Source organism: Chiloscyllium plagiosum, unplaced genomic scaffold, assembly GCF_037043375.1.
Source record: "Chiloscyllium plagiosum isolate Xiang-an unplaced genomic scaffold, Cpla_swu_hap1 HiC_scaffold_8, whole genome shotgun sequence".
NCBI classification, from domain to species: domain Eukaryota; kingdom Metazoa; phylum Chordata; class Chondrichthyes; order Orectolobiformes; family Hemiscylliidae; genus Chiloscyllium; species Chiloscyllium plagiosum.
In genome coordinates this window covers 60,188,252-60,205,555 of record NW_028270146.1, presented here as the reverse complement: position 1 = coordinate 60,205,555, position 17,304 = coordinate 60,188,252, and the positions used below count along the sequence as shown (strand labels likewise).

Below are 17,304 nucleotides of genomic sequence, written 5' to 3'. Positions count from 1 at the left end.
ACATGCCCTCCTCCTCTCAAAACTAAAATAAAACAAGGCATGTTCATTGGAAACTCCCTTTCGTTCTGTTTCTTGGAGGAAGAGCAGCAAAGCAAAAATACCAACCTGATCAGGCCTACATCACGGGCACAGAGAACTGTGTCTATCGTCACACAAGCAACTAGACAGTGGCAATTTTATCTCTATTTTGACAAAAAAAAAAGACTATAGAGGCTTTCCAAAGGAAACCATTAAAACATTCTGGGTAATCCAAGATGGAGGACAGGAAAAATTTCTAGCTGTAACAGCTGCTCCGTTTTTGAGGTATTTTAGGTGTTGGAGGTGATTTCCTTGAATTCCAGGAGCAGCAATTACTGTTTTATATACTGTTGCAATGCTTTAGAATTTTGGAGAAAAAAAAGTCAAAGCAACAGCACTTTCAAAAGGGAGCGGCAGAGACAAAGGAAGCACATAGTGAGATCAGTGCAGGGGAGAGAAAGAGAGAGAAAGAAACCCACATTGCTAACTGACAGAGCAGCAAACCCGCGCAGTTACTGCCTTTGCTGTTGAATTCGTGTATTGCTGGGCATTACAGTACATCTGGGAAAATTAAAAAACAGTGAAATTCACAACTAATCTTGGAGGAACTTGTTCGGGAGAGGTCACAGTACAGAAACAGATAAGTGAATATTTTAACCGTGGCCTCACAATACGTCTGCAGTAGTGAGTAGAGTGGGTTCTTTCTTGATTATATGTTTTATTGAGATATGTCTCTTGAGTAAGCTTAAAATATAAGTCATAAGTATTAATTTAACCTGGAATAGTGTTTGATAGAGGAATGAGACAGTGCTATTTTCTGGGTCTGTAGACTGAAAGAAGCAAAAATGGCCTTTAGTAGAGTGATATGCTCTTCTTGTCAGATATGGGAGTTTAGGGAGAGTTTACGGGTTACTGAGGATTGTATCCTATCAGATTGAATGGATTGGTTGGAGAGACAGTTAGAGGCAATGGGGAATTTACAAGAGCAAGGGGATATGATGGATGGCAGTTATAGGAAGGGGGAAAGTCTCAGATACAGTCACATAGATGGGTTAACTCCAGGAAAGGTAAGAAAGGTAGGCAGGTAGTGCAGGAGTCTTCAGTGGCTATCCCCATTTCAAACAAGTATGCTGTTTTGAAAAATGTAGGGGGTGATGGATTCTCAGGGGAACATAGCACGAGCAGCCACGTTTCTGGTATTGAGACTGGCTCGAATGCAATGAGAGGTACATCAGGTTCCAAGAGATCAGTTGTGTTAGGGGACTCTCTAGTCCGAGGTACAGTCAGATGTTTCTGTGGTCAGCAGTGAAAAATCAGAATGGTGTGTTGCTTCCCTGGTGCAGGATCAAGGATGTCTCAGAGAGGGAGGGTGCAGAATGTTCTCAAGGGGGAAAGGTGCCAGCAGGAGGTCATTGTACATTGGAACCAATGACATAGGAAGGGAAAATGTTGAGATTCTGAAGGGAGATTACAGAGAGTTAGGCAGGAATTTGAAAAAGAGGTCCTCAAGAGTAGTAATGTCTGCATTATAAGCAGGAATAGGAGGATAGAGCAGATGAATGCACAGCTGAGGAGCTGGTGTATGGGAGAAGGATTCACACTTTTGGATCGTTGGAAGCTCTTTTGGGGTAGAAGCGACCTGTACAAGAAGGACGAATTGCACCTGAATTGGAAGGGGATGAATATACTGGCAGGGAGATTTGCTGCAGCTGCTCGGGATGATTTAAACTAGTAAGGTGGGGGGGGGGTCGGTGGGAAAGAGATCAATCTGAGACTGGTACAGTTGAGAACAGAAATGAGTCAAACAGTCAGGGCAGGCAGGGACAAAGCAGAGAACAAGGTAGGACTGATAAATTAAACTGCATTTATTTCAATGCAAGAGGCCTAACAGGGAGGGAAGGCAGATAACTCAGGGCATGGTTAGAAACATGGGACTGAGATTTCATAGCAATTACAAAAACATGGCTCAGGGATGGACAGGACTGGCAGCTTAATGTTCCAGGATACAAATGCTACAGGAAGGACAGAAAGGGAGACAAGAGAGGAGGGGAAGAGGTGTTTTTGATAAGGGATAACATTACAGCTGTACTGAGGAGAATATTCCCGAAAATACATCCAGGGAAGTTATTTGGTTGGAACTGAGAAATAAGAAATGGATGATCACTTTATTGGGATTGTATTATAGACTCCTTAATAGTCAGAGGGAAATTCAGAAACAAATTTGTAAGATCTCAGTTACCTGCAAAAATAATAGGGTGGTAATGGTAGGGGATTTTAACTTTCCAAATATAGACTGGGACTGCCATAGTGTTAAGGGTTTAGATGGAGAGGAATTTGTTAAGTGCATACAAGAAAATTTTCTGACTCAGTATCTGGATGTACCTATTAGAGAAGGTGCAAAACTTGACCTACACTTGGGAAATAAGGCAGGGCTGGTGACTATTTTAAATCTAATAGAATTATGGTCGCTGGCCCCAAAGTGGGGTGGCACTTTGGGGCCAGCGACCATAATTCTATTAGATTTAAAATAGTGATGGAAAAGGATAGAGCATATCTAAAAGTTGAAGTTCTAAATTGGAGAAACGCCAATTTTGACACAGAGGGTGGTACGTGTATGGAATGAGCTGCCAGAGGAAGTGGTGGCGGCTGGTACAGTTGCAACATTTAAAAAGCATCTGGATTGGAAGGATATGGGCCAGGTGATGGCAGGTGGGACGAGATTGGGTTGGGATATCTGGTCGGCATATATGAGTTGGACCGAAGGGTCTGTTTCCATGCTGTACATCTCTATGACTTTATGAGAATAAACTGACCTGGAATCCATCTCCTCACTTGCCCATTGCTGTTAACTGTATAACCATCTTCAAATTCTATGTCACAGAGTCATTCCAGACACCCACTTTGGATATCTGTGGCATAAGGTGAATGACTATGCATGGAAACACTAAGTAAGTCAAAGATGTTCTCACTTCTGGAGCTAGCAATTTTATAAGTCTGTCTGTTGACACGAAACAGCAGCATGACTGAAAATTGACAATGTTGAAGAACTCACTGAAAACCAAGGGATCCATAAGTTGCATCTCTGTGCCTATAAACATTGAATTTATTCATGTACATCAGGAAAATATTTTGCCCTGTCAAGGTGTAGTTCAACAGCAACCATCCACACACCATCAAGTTTGTTAAAAACAAGTTTCCAGGTCAATTCTGAGATCAAAGCTATGCTTTAAAGTCTTGGTTACTGTGTGCTTTCCTCTGTGCAGCTGAGCAACACTACAATGAGGTTCATTCATCAAAGAGAGTTATCATTCAGAAGGCACCCTTCCTGTATATGAACCAAAATAGGAGAGCTCTTGTGGACCAGGAGGCCTGGGTTCAAGTCCCACTTGCTCCATAGGTGTGTGATAACATCTCCAAACAGGTTGAGACCCACCACAGGGGCTTCCTACAGTATAGTCTAACAGAAGTTTCAAGGCTCCTGTCACATGTTGGAAGATACTGCCTTTTCAGAAAAGATAACAATTTTCATCAGGATTATTAAGGTTGTACCTGTCATTGATGTCTTGATTAGATGATGTCTTGATGTCACTGGACTTGAAACACTGTCTCTGCTTTCTTCCAACAGATGCTGCCGGACCTTCTGAGTTTCACCAGCAATTTCTGTTTTTGTTGCAGATCTCCAGCATTTGCAGTGCTTTGTTTTATTATCCTGAATAATCTTCCCATCTACAGATCTATACTAAAATCTTCTTCTGATAACAATATTCATCCTAAAACTTGTGCTAATTTACTTGATTGCCAGCTGTATACCACCATCTACACATTTTCACAATTATGTCATCATCCACGTTTTCTGCGCAGCTTGTTCTTCCTTCTAACCTCGGTATAAACACTACCCGAATGGAAAAGATACTGCTACATTCCTAAAGCAGTATTTTGAAATGAAATTGCTGGAGGCGAATGTTACATGGGCAGAATGACCCTGACCCCTTTCAGTCAAATATTCAAGCAACTAAACTAGCTAGGAGGATACCCACTTACAGCCTGCCATTCTCAACAGATCAAGTGTGGGCACTATCTCAACTTGATAAATGTTCTCTGGTCAGGCCTACCTGCAGATACCAATGAGTTCAGTGTCACTCCATAAAACACCTGCCTACAATCCAGCCTAATTTATGTGGAGGCTGGAAGAAACACCCCTCTCCAATCGAGAGACTTCTGATCTCACTGTGCTGGTAAAGTCTTCAAAATCTTTTCTGGCACTAAGTGTCATGAAAAGATTGGTCATAATTGCCGTCATTGCCATGATCATTGTGGCTACTGCTTCTGAGTTATTGTCATTGGAGTCCTAGACTGCTTTGAGCTAATCAATGCCTCCTTTATTTATTCAGTTTTTTGCAGCAATATTTCAGAAGGAAATTTGCTATCCTGCAGGCCCTCCTACAATTAAATAAGTTTTTAATTCATTCATTGCTAATTTTAGGTATGGAATACTTTTTAAACTACAGAAAGACATTTATCCTATAGTAGCATATTAATTTCTGCCCTCAAAATAATGTGTTCCCTGAGGTTTCACTGGTCAGAAGCTCACCACCATGAATACTGTAATTAACTTAAACCTGGAGACTGCAGAACATGTTAGACAGATGAAAATCATAATCAGTCAATAATTTTCATCCATATTGTCCTTTTATTTTGGAAAAGGTCTCAAAGAAACTCTCAGAGGCATAAGGAAATATAAATGCAGAGCCTGTAAGGAAATCAAGTGGAGGTGTGCAACAAGTTTTAGTCGAGGTGGAGTTTTAAGAAGATTCTTTCGAGAGGGTATACAATCGTAATGGCACAACAAACTCAGGTCTCTGCCATTTCTCTATAGAATAAACCAATCACCCCCGCTCTTTTTTTCCTATTTCCATGGCATTGCAAAATTTCCTTCAAGGGTCAATCCAATGTTCCACTGAAATCATTCAGCTCCTATGCATCCATCACTCTTGTAGTCTGCATGATGCAGTCATTACTTTTTTTTTAGATAAGAAGGTACCACCTGACAATTCCCAAGTGTCACTTGCCCAAATGTGCATCGCCTACTCATTATACTCTAAGCTAATAGGAACACTTCACATTGTTCACCTTATCTGAACTTGGCATAATATTGCACACCTCCATTAAACTTCCCCTCAATGTTCTTGATTCCAAGAAGAACTGTTCCACATTTTCCAACACAACTTCTGAGCTAAAGTCGATCATTCCCAGAGTTAGTCTGGTAAATCGCCTCTGTACTTTCACAATCTTTCTAAAGTGTGGCAACCAAAACTGGACACACTATTCTAATTGTGTCCTTTTTGAAGCATTATAAGACAATGCAAAAATTCCTCCATTTGTACTCAATACTTCTATTAATAAAGCCCAAGATCACAAATGCTTTACTCACTAGGTCTCTCAATCTGTCTTACATGAACCCCCTAGTTCACTCTGACCCTGTATACTGTTTAGAATAATGTCATCTCATCTATATTCCTTCTCCCTCCTCCTGCTGCCAAAATGTATGACTTTACCCTTCTCTATATTAAATTCCACCTGTCATTTTCCTAACCATTCTCCGAGCCTGTGTCCTGTTTCAGTTGACGGTGTGTCAGCTATCATAATACTAAATCTTAAAGAAAATTTTGTCTATGACCCTCCACTCTAAAAACAACCATGTACCATAACATCATAAGAAACAGGATCAGAAGGTCATTTAGCCCCTTGAGCCTGCTCTACCATTCAATGGGATAATGGTTAAACCGACATTCCTCACATCCACTTTCCTGCCCTTTCCCTGGAAAACTTGACTCCCCTACTGAGCAAGAATTTATCTAGCTCAGCCTTAAATATACAGAAGGAATCGACCCCTATAGTTCTGTGGGGCAAGGAGTTCCAAAGACTTGATGTGTGCCACAACTTGATGTTTTCTGTTCTGAAGCTGATGATGACCACTTATTCCATGAACTTCAAATTTGTTAACTGCCCTTTCATGTAGCACTTTGGCCAATGCTTTTGTTTAAAAAAAGTCCATATGGACAATATCCACAATATGCCCATCAAAAACCTCATTGTTACTTAGAGTCATAGAGTCATAGAAATATACAGCACGAAAACAGACCCTTTAGTCCAACTCATCCATACCAACCAGATATCTGAAATTAATCTACTCCCGTTTGCCAGCATTTGGCCCATTTCCCTCTAAACCGTTCCTATTCATTTACCCATCCTGATGCCTTTTAAATGGTGTAATCATACTAGCTACAGCACTTCCTCTGGCAGCCTATTCCGTACATGCACAACCTTCTGTGTGAAAAAGGTGCCCCATAGGTCCTTTTTATATCTTTCCCCTCTCACCTTAAACATATGCCCTCCAGTTTTTGACTCCCCCCACCCCATAGTAAAGACCTTGTCTATTTAACATATTCATGCCCCTCATGATTTTATAAACCTCTATAAGGTCACACCTCAGCCTCTGATGCTCCAGGGAAAACAGGCCCAGCCTATTCAGCCTCCCCCATAGCTCAAACCCTCCAACCCTGGCAACATCCTCGGGAATCTTTTCTGAATCATTTCAAGTTTCACAAGATCCTTCCTACAGGAAGGAGACCAGAATTGTACACAATACTTCAAAACTGGTCTAACCAATATCTGGTACAGCTGCAACATGACCCTCCCAACTCCTACGCTCAATGCACTGACCAGTAAAGACAACCATACTAAATGCCTTCTTCACTACCCTGTCCATCTGTGACCCCACTTTCAAGGAGTTAGGAACCTGCACTCTAAGGTCTCTTTGCTTAGCAACACTCCCTAGGATCTTATTATCAAGTTCTGCCCTGATTTGCCTTTCCAAAATGCAGTACCTTGCATTTATCAGGTTGGAAAATATTGTCTTATTAAAATAAAGAAAACCTGCCTGTTTGGTTTTACTTCTTTGTACTTGTACAGATAAGTAAGGTTTCAAATTAGCACTTTGATTCTATTTATAGACAGTTCTCTTATATCTTATTGGAGTTTTGTTGTATGACCATTGGTGGGTTGAGGAGGCAAATGAATCAGAAAACATCAAGCAGTGTTGACAAGTGCTGATCGATGTTACTGTGATTGAATCATTAAAGTTTAAGCATTGTTCCTGTGTTGGCCTTCCCTGGAAGTGATTTCCACCCTGTCAATTGATATTGATCCCTGGGAATATTTTGGCCATGACCAAAATGGAGAAAATTTCTTTCCTACAAATTTGCCATAAATCCAGTATTTTGCACAGAACGACAGAAGGAGTTCTAGAGATTTGAGAACTTGGAACTAAAACATGTTCCCACGGGCTAAAGTGAACACAGTACTCAGTACAACAAACCTTTCTTTTAGTACAGCAATATAAAACAGTATAATTGCACCACATATGAGAAAAGAACTTAAAATAGAAAGTCCTGCATTTTAAACAATGGTCAGAAGATGGTCTGCAGTTAAAATAACAGGAATTTAAAAACTGCTCACCACAATGAGTTGTGTTGATTTTACTAAACTGCCATAAAATTAAAGGACAATGATTGAAAATAATACTTAGGTCTATATGAAGCAAAAAAAAAATTGCATACTTGGAGTTAGTACAATTCAATTTCTATTTAACTCATGATAGCTATTTTCTATTTTTGTAGTACTGGTTACAAACCATTTATTTAAAATAGATGTAAAAACTCCATGCTGCAATTTTGATCAAATAACTTGGATTTAAACTGAACTTGGAGGTTGGGTTCAAAACATTGATGCCTAAAACAAGTTCAACATGTCTCAATATTTCAAGTTTCCCCAAACACTGCCTCTCAGACAAACAGTAATACATATTATAGGGGTGTTTTTGTAATGTCAACTGGGCTAGTAATCCAAAGGACCAGGTGAATGCTCTCGAGACATGGCTGTGAATCTTACAATGGCAGATGTAGAAATTTGAATTCAATTAATAAATCTGGAATTAAAAAAATACTCTAATGGCTATCATAAAAGGATTGTAGGATGTTGTAAAAATGCATCTGCTTTACTAATATCTTTTAGAGAAGGATAGTTGTGTGGCATGCAACTTAAAAGCCACATGAAACATGCCCGACTCTAAGATGTCCTCTTAGTTAACCGAGCAAACTACACAGTTGTATTAATTGGTACAAACTCTAAGAGAAGGAATTAAACTGGATAGATTACCTGTCATTATCCTAGGCACTCAAAAGAAACTACAGCAAAATCATTGCTATTGTTGATGCAAAGTACTCTATATTAAATCTGAGGGGCTGTGCCAAAACTGGGAGATCTCTCACAGACTAGTCAAATAACAGCCTAACATACTCATGGAATCATACCTAACAGACAATATCCCATATATCACCATCACTATTTCTGAGTGTGTCCTGTCCCACAGAACTGATGGTACAGTGAAATACTGTCAAGAAGGAGATGCTTTGTGTATTTTCAACATTGACTCAGGATCCCATGAAATATAGAATCAGCTCAAAAGTGGACAAGGAAACCTCTTGATTATCATCCACTACCTCTGGCTCAGCTAATGAATCAGTACGCCTCCATGTTGAACATCAATTGGAGGAAGCATTGAGGAGGCCAAGGGCACAAAATATACTCTGAATGGGGGACTTCAATGCCCACCATCAACAGTAGCTAAGCAGCACTACCACTGACCATGCTGGCTGAGTACAAAGAACATAGCTGCAAGATTGGGTTTACAGCAGGATGAGAGGGAACCAATAAAAGAGTAAAACCTACATGAACTCATCGTCACCAATCTACAAGTCACAGATGCAGCCATCAATATTGTTAAAAGATTAAATTGGACTATCTTCCTGGACATTAATTTAATATTAAAGCATTAAACTGCACTGTCTTCCTCCAGAAACTGAACATTCTGGAAGTGGGCAGGGACGACATTCATGTAGGAATGCGGATGACTCCCACTTCATTTAGACAGTCATTTGCTACTCCTCTCTTACTATTATGAAATTAAACTACCGTTCAGCCTCTTCCATTCAGAAATACTTTCTTAGCCATCCCCGAGCCAATCAGATTCGCTTGTGTGATCATCCCCGATACTGAAGCATATCCCACCTATATTGTCTGGGGAAGTAATGGAGCCAGAACTCATTTGCAGGGCCGCCCTGAAGTTAGGACATAGCACACCTACATAGACATGGGTAATCACGGAGTCAGGAAAACGTCTGCATAATGATTTCCCAAGATTAGGGCATTTATAGTTACATTATCTCCAAGAATGATCTCATCCTACCATCGTACCTGGGGTGACATGTACTTATTAGGGGGGGTGAACGGCATTATCAACTGACCTGAATACAGGGGATGTGTTTTCTTTGCTCGGAACCTCATTTTGACTCGACATTGCATGACCAACAAAGAGAGTCAGAGGGGTCACCTAGCTTGTACAAGCTTCAATAAACTTCAACTGTTTGCAGGAGTTAGTATGTGCGAATTGTGTCTTGTGAGTGAAATCTTGGGAAAAGAACCTAACACATCCATGATAGTATCCGCAGTGGCCACAGCATAGTCCTTGTGGAAGCGAAGTCTTGTCTTCACATTGTAAATCCTCCATCACATTAAATGGCACGAACACCATGATAAATTCTTGAACAGATCTACCAACTCAAAGCTGGGCATCCATAAGGCAATGTGAGCCATCAACAGCGCAGATCTGTTTCCAACCACAATCAATAACCTGATTGGCTAGAATATCCCCCACTCTACCATTACCAATAAGGCAGGGAAATGTCTCAGCCAAAGGATCAGGTCCAAGCTCTGCAATCCTGCTACTTCCAGCCCTTCCCACAGCTACCTGGACTACACCTCCTCCCATCCTGCCCCCTGTAAAAACGCCATCCCATTCTCCCAATTCCTTCGTCTCCGCCGCATCTGCTCCCAGGAGGACCAGTTCAAAATACGTACAACACAGATGGCCTCCTTCTTCAAGGACCGCAATTTCCCCCCCGACGTGGTCGACGGTGCCCTCCACCGCATCTCCTCCACTTCCCGCTCCTCCGCCCTTGAGCCCCGCCCCTCCAACCGCCACCAGGACAGAACCCCACTGGTCCTCACCTACCACCCCACCAATCTCCATGTACAGCGCATCATCCGCCGTCACTTCCGCCACCTCCAAACAGACCCCAGCACCAAGGATATATTTCCCTCCCCTCCCCTATCAGCTTTCCGTAGAGACCACTCCCTCCGCGACTCCCTTGTCAGATCCACACCCGCCACCGACCCAACCTCCACTCCCGGCACCTTCCCTTGCAACCGCAGGAGGTGCAACACTTGCGCCCACACCTCCCCCCTCACTTCTCTCCAAGGCCCCAAAGGAAACTTCCATATCCGCCACAGATTCACCTGCACCTCCACCCACATCATCTACTGCATCCGCTGCAGCCGGTGTGGCCTCCTCTATATTGGGAGACAGGCCGCCTACTTGCAGAGCGATTCAGAGAGCACCTCTGGGCCACCCGGACGAACCAACCCAACCACCCTGTAGCACAGCATTTCAACTCCCCCTCCCACTCCACCGAGGATATGCAGGTCATTGGACTCATCCACCGCCAAACCACAACAACGCGACGGTCGGAGGAGGAGCGTCTTATCTTCCGACTGGGAACCCTCCAACCACAGGGGATGAACTTGGACTTCACCAGTTTCTTCATCCCCCCTCCCCCCACCTTGTCTCAGCTGAATCCCTCCAGCCCGGCGCCGCCTTCCTGACCTGCAGTCTTCTTCTTGACCTCTCCGCCTCCATCCTACTCCGACCTATCACCCTCACCTTGACCTCTTTCCACCTATCACATTTCCAACGCCCCTCCTCCAAGTCCCTCCTCCCTACCTTTTATCTTCTCCTGCTGAACACTCTCTGCTCATTCCTAAAGAAGGGCCTGTGCCCGAAACGTCGAATCTCCTGTTCCCTGGATGCTGCCTGACCTGCTGTGCTGTTCCAGCAATAAAGTTTCAACATCTTAAGAACATAACAACAAGGAGCAGGATTAAGCAATTCTGCCCCTCGAGCCTGCTCCGCCGTATAGTACAATCATAGTTTATCGCATCTTGGCCTCAACTCCACTTTCTTGTCTATTCCCCATAACTCTTCAACTCATTACTAACTAAAAATATGTCTACCGTCTCCTCAAAATTTTTTCAACTTCCTGGCAAGCACTGTACTCCGAATAGTGAAATGCACAGATTATGACCCTTTGAGAGAAGTAATTTCTCCTCACCTCTGTTTTAAATTGCTACCCCTTCCCAGAACTGTGACACTAAATGCCCCATATTCATCATCCAAGCAGTTACCATTGACCAGAAAATAAACTGGGAATACAAATACAGTAACTACAACAGCAAATCCAAGGCTCAGAATTCTGTGGTGAGTAACTCACCTTCTACGTTCCCAGTGTCAGACCACATCTAAAAGGTACAAGTCAGCAGTGATATAACACTCTCCACCTGCCTGAATAAGTGTCAACAATCCTCAAGAAACGCAACATCATCCAGAGCAAAGTCCACGTGAATGTCCATTTGACTGGCAACCTATCCACGAAACCGGTTTTACCACCGAGACGAAGACTAACAAAAACCTTGGAACAAAGCCACCTGCCGGTACCTCTCCAAGCCACACACCTGACTTGAAATATGTCACTGTCCTTTCGTGCTCATTCATATCCCATGAATAAATTTTAAAATATCTTCAATGTTTGAAATTTACAATCCAGGTAGGATATTATGGGTTGGATTTCATTTTTAAAGATGGGATAGGAGATTGGAAATTTCCCAACATTACAGTACCATTTTGACCACTACAGTGCTCTCTAAAGCTATTTTCATGACTTTTGAGTTGGGGACTGGCTGGAGCTAGACCTGCTGTTTCCAGCGGGAGGGTTGAGGCAGATCGCGGCCAAGACTGCCAGGTTGGAAGGCTCACCTACATTTTCTGAGATGAAGACTCAGTTCTGAAGATAAGTGTAAAGTTCGCTGGCACTTACCCTCTTTGCCCTAACATCGCGATACCTACTTGGCCCCTCTAGTAATGCCCCATAGGCTCCCATAATGGCCCAAAACACTTACCCAATATCCATTAAAAGCAGAAGTCACAATCCTTACACTTACATTGAGAAATCTTTAGAAAGATCACAGTCCAAAGATGCGCAGGTTAGGTGCATTGGCCATGCTAAATTGCCCATAGTGTTCAGGGATGTGCATTTAAGGTAGATTAGCAGTGGGATTTGCAGGTTTACAAGGTTAAGATAGGGGGTGGATCTGGGTGGGAAACTCCTTGGAGGGACAGTGTGGATTCGATGGGCCGAATGGCCTGCCTCCACACTGTAGGGATTCTATGATTCTATGAAATACATCTGAGCAAATAACCAAACATTGCCACAGAAGAATATGGAGGCCAAGTTATTGAGTGTCTTTAAGACAGAGATACATTCTTAATTAGTAAGGGGATCAAAAGTTACGGGAACAAGGCTGGACAATGGGTTTCAAAAACATTTCAGCCATGACCGAATGGTTGAGCAGACTAAATGTGCCAAATAACTTAATTTGGTTCCTTTATCAGATGTTATGGTAAGCAAAAATGAGAATAAAGCCAAAGCCAGAAAATAAAATGGGGACTCAAGTTATAATCCGAAATGCTTGAACTGCATCTTGAGTCTCCAACTTGTCAAGTGCCTAATCAAAAGAGCTTACATTGAAATACTGAGTAAAGCTGAGAAAACAGCATGTGCATAAAAGCAAGAAAGTGAATTAAAATGATTGGCACCTAGAAGCTCAAGATCTCATACAGTCATTCCTCCATATCTGAGAGGGTTCCATTCCTGAGAATCTCCATGAATTATGAAATTTGACAATGCAGAGCTCATTTAAAAAAAGTTAAAAATTGCGGATTCCTGAGTTTTACCCGCTGATGTTGATTTTGTTGTTACTTATTTTTTTGGTGCGAATAGGTAAACTCACGATTCGTAATTTTGCAGATACAGAGGATTTACTGTATGCGGACCAAAGGTTCTGTTTTCCAAAGTGGCCACCAATCAATGCTCGTGTCCCTAGTGTAAAACAGAATGCATTAAGGTTGGCGCATGCAGCATTTAATAAACTGAAAAGCAAATAGGTAAATCGCCACTCATCTGGGAGGAATGTTTTGGAATTGAATGATGAACAGCAGGGCACTGAAAAGGCAAGTATTGAATCTCTTGCACTTGGATAGAAAGGTACCTTGGCAGAGGTGTGGACATTGACAACCACTGAGGAGTTGGCAAGAGATGGAGCAGTCCCTTTGGAATGATGAAAAGGTAGAAGCTGTGTTTGTCGGTGATAACAATGCTTGAAGTACCGGAAATGACACAGGCTGATGGCTAAACACCGCTTGGGCCACCATTCAAGAAAATTGCAGAAGCTCCTCAGGCCAACTTGTGAAGGATAGTGGTGTGGAGACATTGCACTTCATGTTGTGAAGACGACAGTTCCAGCCAGGAAACTTGAAACTGTAAAATAACAGCGAGCAGCAGAAGAGCTGTGCTTATCCATGAACAATGACCAGACACGGGGAGAAGATCTTAGAGTTGAGACTGAAAGAAATCACATCCTTCAGACACATCTCATATTTCTTTACTTGTTCCATTCCTTCTCCTTTTGGCCCTGTATCACCAACTCCTTTATTATGTTACCTTTTCTGTATTCTGCCCTATTGCAGACCTGACATTTTGTTCATTTGTCAACTCTCCCCATTCACTTCCTTAAACCTATTGTATTTTTAACATTTCCCATTCTGATGAAAGGTCAGACCTGAAATACGAACTGTTTTTCTCTCCACCGTGCTGCATAACCTGCTGGGTGTCTCCAGCTTTACTGCTGTTATGTCTAAATTTCTGTGCTAACTCTTACCAATCACACTGAACACCTTTGCACAATTGTGCTATTCTTACTGATGTAAAGTTAAATATAAGATAAAGCAGCATGCAATTAACTGTCAAGACTTGTCATATCAAGGTACTCCAATAGTTAATTGCATATGCATTATTTTTTATGAGCACATTTATCTGTAGCAACTAACATTCTGGCTGTTCAAGGATCAGTTATAACAATATGTGGGTGCATCAGTGACCTAGAATTTCTGTCATTTCAAAGCAAGGCTAATACATAAAAGGTGGTGGGGGGAGAGAAAAGAAAATAATAAAATGTCATCAAATACAAAAAAAGTTCCATAAAAGTTTTGAGAAGGAAAATAAACTGCAATTTCTCCAGTCAGGAATTCCTGGGACTCAATCATTTTGGAATTTCTTGGATTAAAGAATGGTAGTAGAATGCATAACTACAAGTGTGTGAATGAGAACATGACATGGATATAAATATACAGTATATCTATAAGAACATTACAGTGCAGTACAGGCCCTTCAGCCCTCGATGTTGTGCCAACCTGTGGAACCAATCTGAAGCCCACCTACCCTACACTATTCCGTTTTCATCCATATGTCTTTCCAATGACCATTTAAATGCCCTTAAAACCGGAGAATTTACTACTGTTGCAGGCAGGCCATTCCAACCCCTACTACTCTGAGTGAAGAACTATCTCTGACATCTGTCCTATGTCTATCACCTCTCAATTTAAAGCTCTATCTTCTCGTGCAAGCCATCCAAGGAAAAAGGCTCTCATTGTCCACCCTATCTAACCCTCTGATTATTTATATGTCTCAATTAAGTCACCTCTCAACCTTCTTCTCTCTAACGAAAACAGCCTCAAGTCCCTCAGACTTTCTCTTCATACCAGGCAACATCCTAATAAATCTCCTCTGAACCCTCTCCAAAGCTTCCACATCCTTCCTGAAATGCAGTGACCAGAACTGTACGCAAAACTCCAAGTGCGACCGCACCAGAGATTTATACAGCTGCAACATGACCTCGTAGCTCCGAAACACAATCCCTCTACCAATAAAAGCTAACACACTGTATGTCTTTTTAACAACCCTATCAACCTGGGTGAAGATTTTCAAGGACCTATGTACATGGACAATGAGATCTTTCCGCTCATCCACACTACCAAGAATTGTTAGCCCAGTACACCTTATTCCTGTTGCTCCTTCCAAAGTGAATCACCTCACACTTTTCTGTATTAAACTCCATTTGTTACATCTCAGCCCAGCTCTGCAGATTACCTATGTCCTCTCTGTAACCTGCAACATCCTTCAGCGGTATCCACAACTTCACCGAACTTAGTGTCATCTGTAAATTTACTAACGCATCCTACTATGACCTCATTGAGGTTATTTAGAAAAATGACAAACAGCAGTGGCCCCAAAACAAATCTTTGCAGTACACCCCTAGTAACTGAACTCCAAGATGAACATTTCCCATCAACTGCCACCCTCTGTCTTTTTTTAGCTCGCCAACTTCTGATCCAAACATAAAACAATGACAATATAATTTAAAGCAGTTAAAAAAAAGGTTTTATTTATCCAAGTACTGCATCTTCCATGTATCTGGTCCCAAAGTGTCACACTAACATGATACTAAAGGTTGCTTGAGTCTGCTCAAAGAATTTCCAGATAATTGTTCTTTTGGAACAACAATTTTCAGACTGAAGATATTACAGTCACAATATGCACAATATTAGCTTGAAGATTCACGTTGATATTTTTTCCCTTTCATTTTTGCACAATTAAAAGGTGTATTGTTTAATAGTTTCAGTTATTACTCATCATGAAAACCAATTAGCATGTTATAGAGCAGTTCTCTGCCATTAACTGCATTGCTTGACTTTATAAGTGATATTTACATAAATGATCTGAACATGGGCATTAAGGTAACAGTATGACAATTTGCTAACAAATCTAATTAGGTGATATAATAAATTGTAGACAGAATGGAGGGTGCTATATTAATTGTTAAGTTAGGGAATTAGGAAAATATATGCCTAATGTGTAATGGGGGGTGTGAACAATAAAAACATCCATTTATTTGAAATTTCAAATGGGATAGCAGAACATTAATTAAAAAGCAAATGTAGGTCACTGCTGAAACCAGTGATGTTATACTCAAACCCATAAAACAATTGCAAATGGAGGTGTGTTGCTCATCATTAGACTTGTCTCTCAGTTCTGAGATCCTGTGTTCAAATAGAGTCACAGAGTCATACAGCATGGAAGCAGACCCTTCAATTCAACTGGTCCACGCTGACCAGATATCCTAAACTAATCTAGTCCCATTTACCAGCGTTTGGCCAATATCTCTCTAAACCTTTCCTAAACATATACCCATCCAGATGTCTTTTAAATGTTGTAATCGAATCAGCCTCCACCATCTCCTCTGACAGCTTATTCCATTCACCCATCATCCTCTGTCTCTTCAGTCCCTTTTAAATCTTTCCCCTCTCATCTTAAACCTATGCCCTCTAGTTTTGGACCTCTACCCTGGGGAAATGATCTTGGCTATTCACCTTATAAAATCATGAGGGGCATGGATTTCCCTCTGCCTCCTACAATCCAAGGTAAAATGTCCCAGTCTACTCAAACCTCCACAATCCTGGCAACATCCTGGGAAAGCTTTTCTGAAGCCTTTCAACTTTAACAACATCCTTCCTATAGCATATTGACCAAAATTCATGTATTCTAAAAATGGCCTCACCAATACCTTATATAGCCGCAACACGACATGCCCACTCCCATACTCAACATTCTGGCCAATGAAGGCAAGCATGCCAAACGTCTTTCTGATGATCATTTTGTGGGACACCCTTTCAGCCCTCAAGCATGTCCCTAAGGTTCAAACATTCAACCTGTCAACAATTTTAATTCTCTGCTCATGTCTATCTTGACTCCTATTCTATTTGAATGAAGTGTATTTTCAATAGGTGTTTACAGAATAACATCTTTTGCTTAGATACTTTACAGCTTTCAGAAAGTAACATGAGTTTAACTATTTCAAATAATAATCCTAACTTCATGTTTTTTAAAATATCAGATGATATTAATTTTGCAATCATCATTTACACTTCTAAACCCATTTTCTGTTCCTTTGCTTGCCCTATCTCCATTTTCATTTCATTCCTTTTGGCATTTCATTTTTGTTCCTTCTTTCATGGTACTTCCTTATTGTCTGTCACTCCTCATAACATATCCATTCTGATGAAAGGTCATACCAAACAGTAACTCCGTGAATCTTGAAGATCTGCTGTGTATTTATAGTGTTTCTTTTACTTTTTATTTCAGATATCACACAACTCCA

General features: G+C 41.4%; 1 protein-coding gene across 10 annotated transcripts in view; it reads right to left on the bottom strand.

Moving 5' to 3' along the window:
• kiaa0586 (KIAA0586 ortholog) overlaps positions 1-17,304 on the bottom strand; it is a 530,738-nt gene that overhangs the window by 271,606 nt on the left and 241,828 nt on the right. The window lies entirely within an intron of this gene.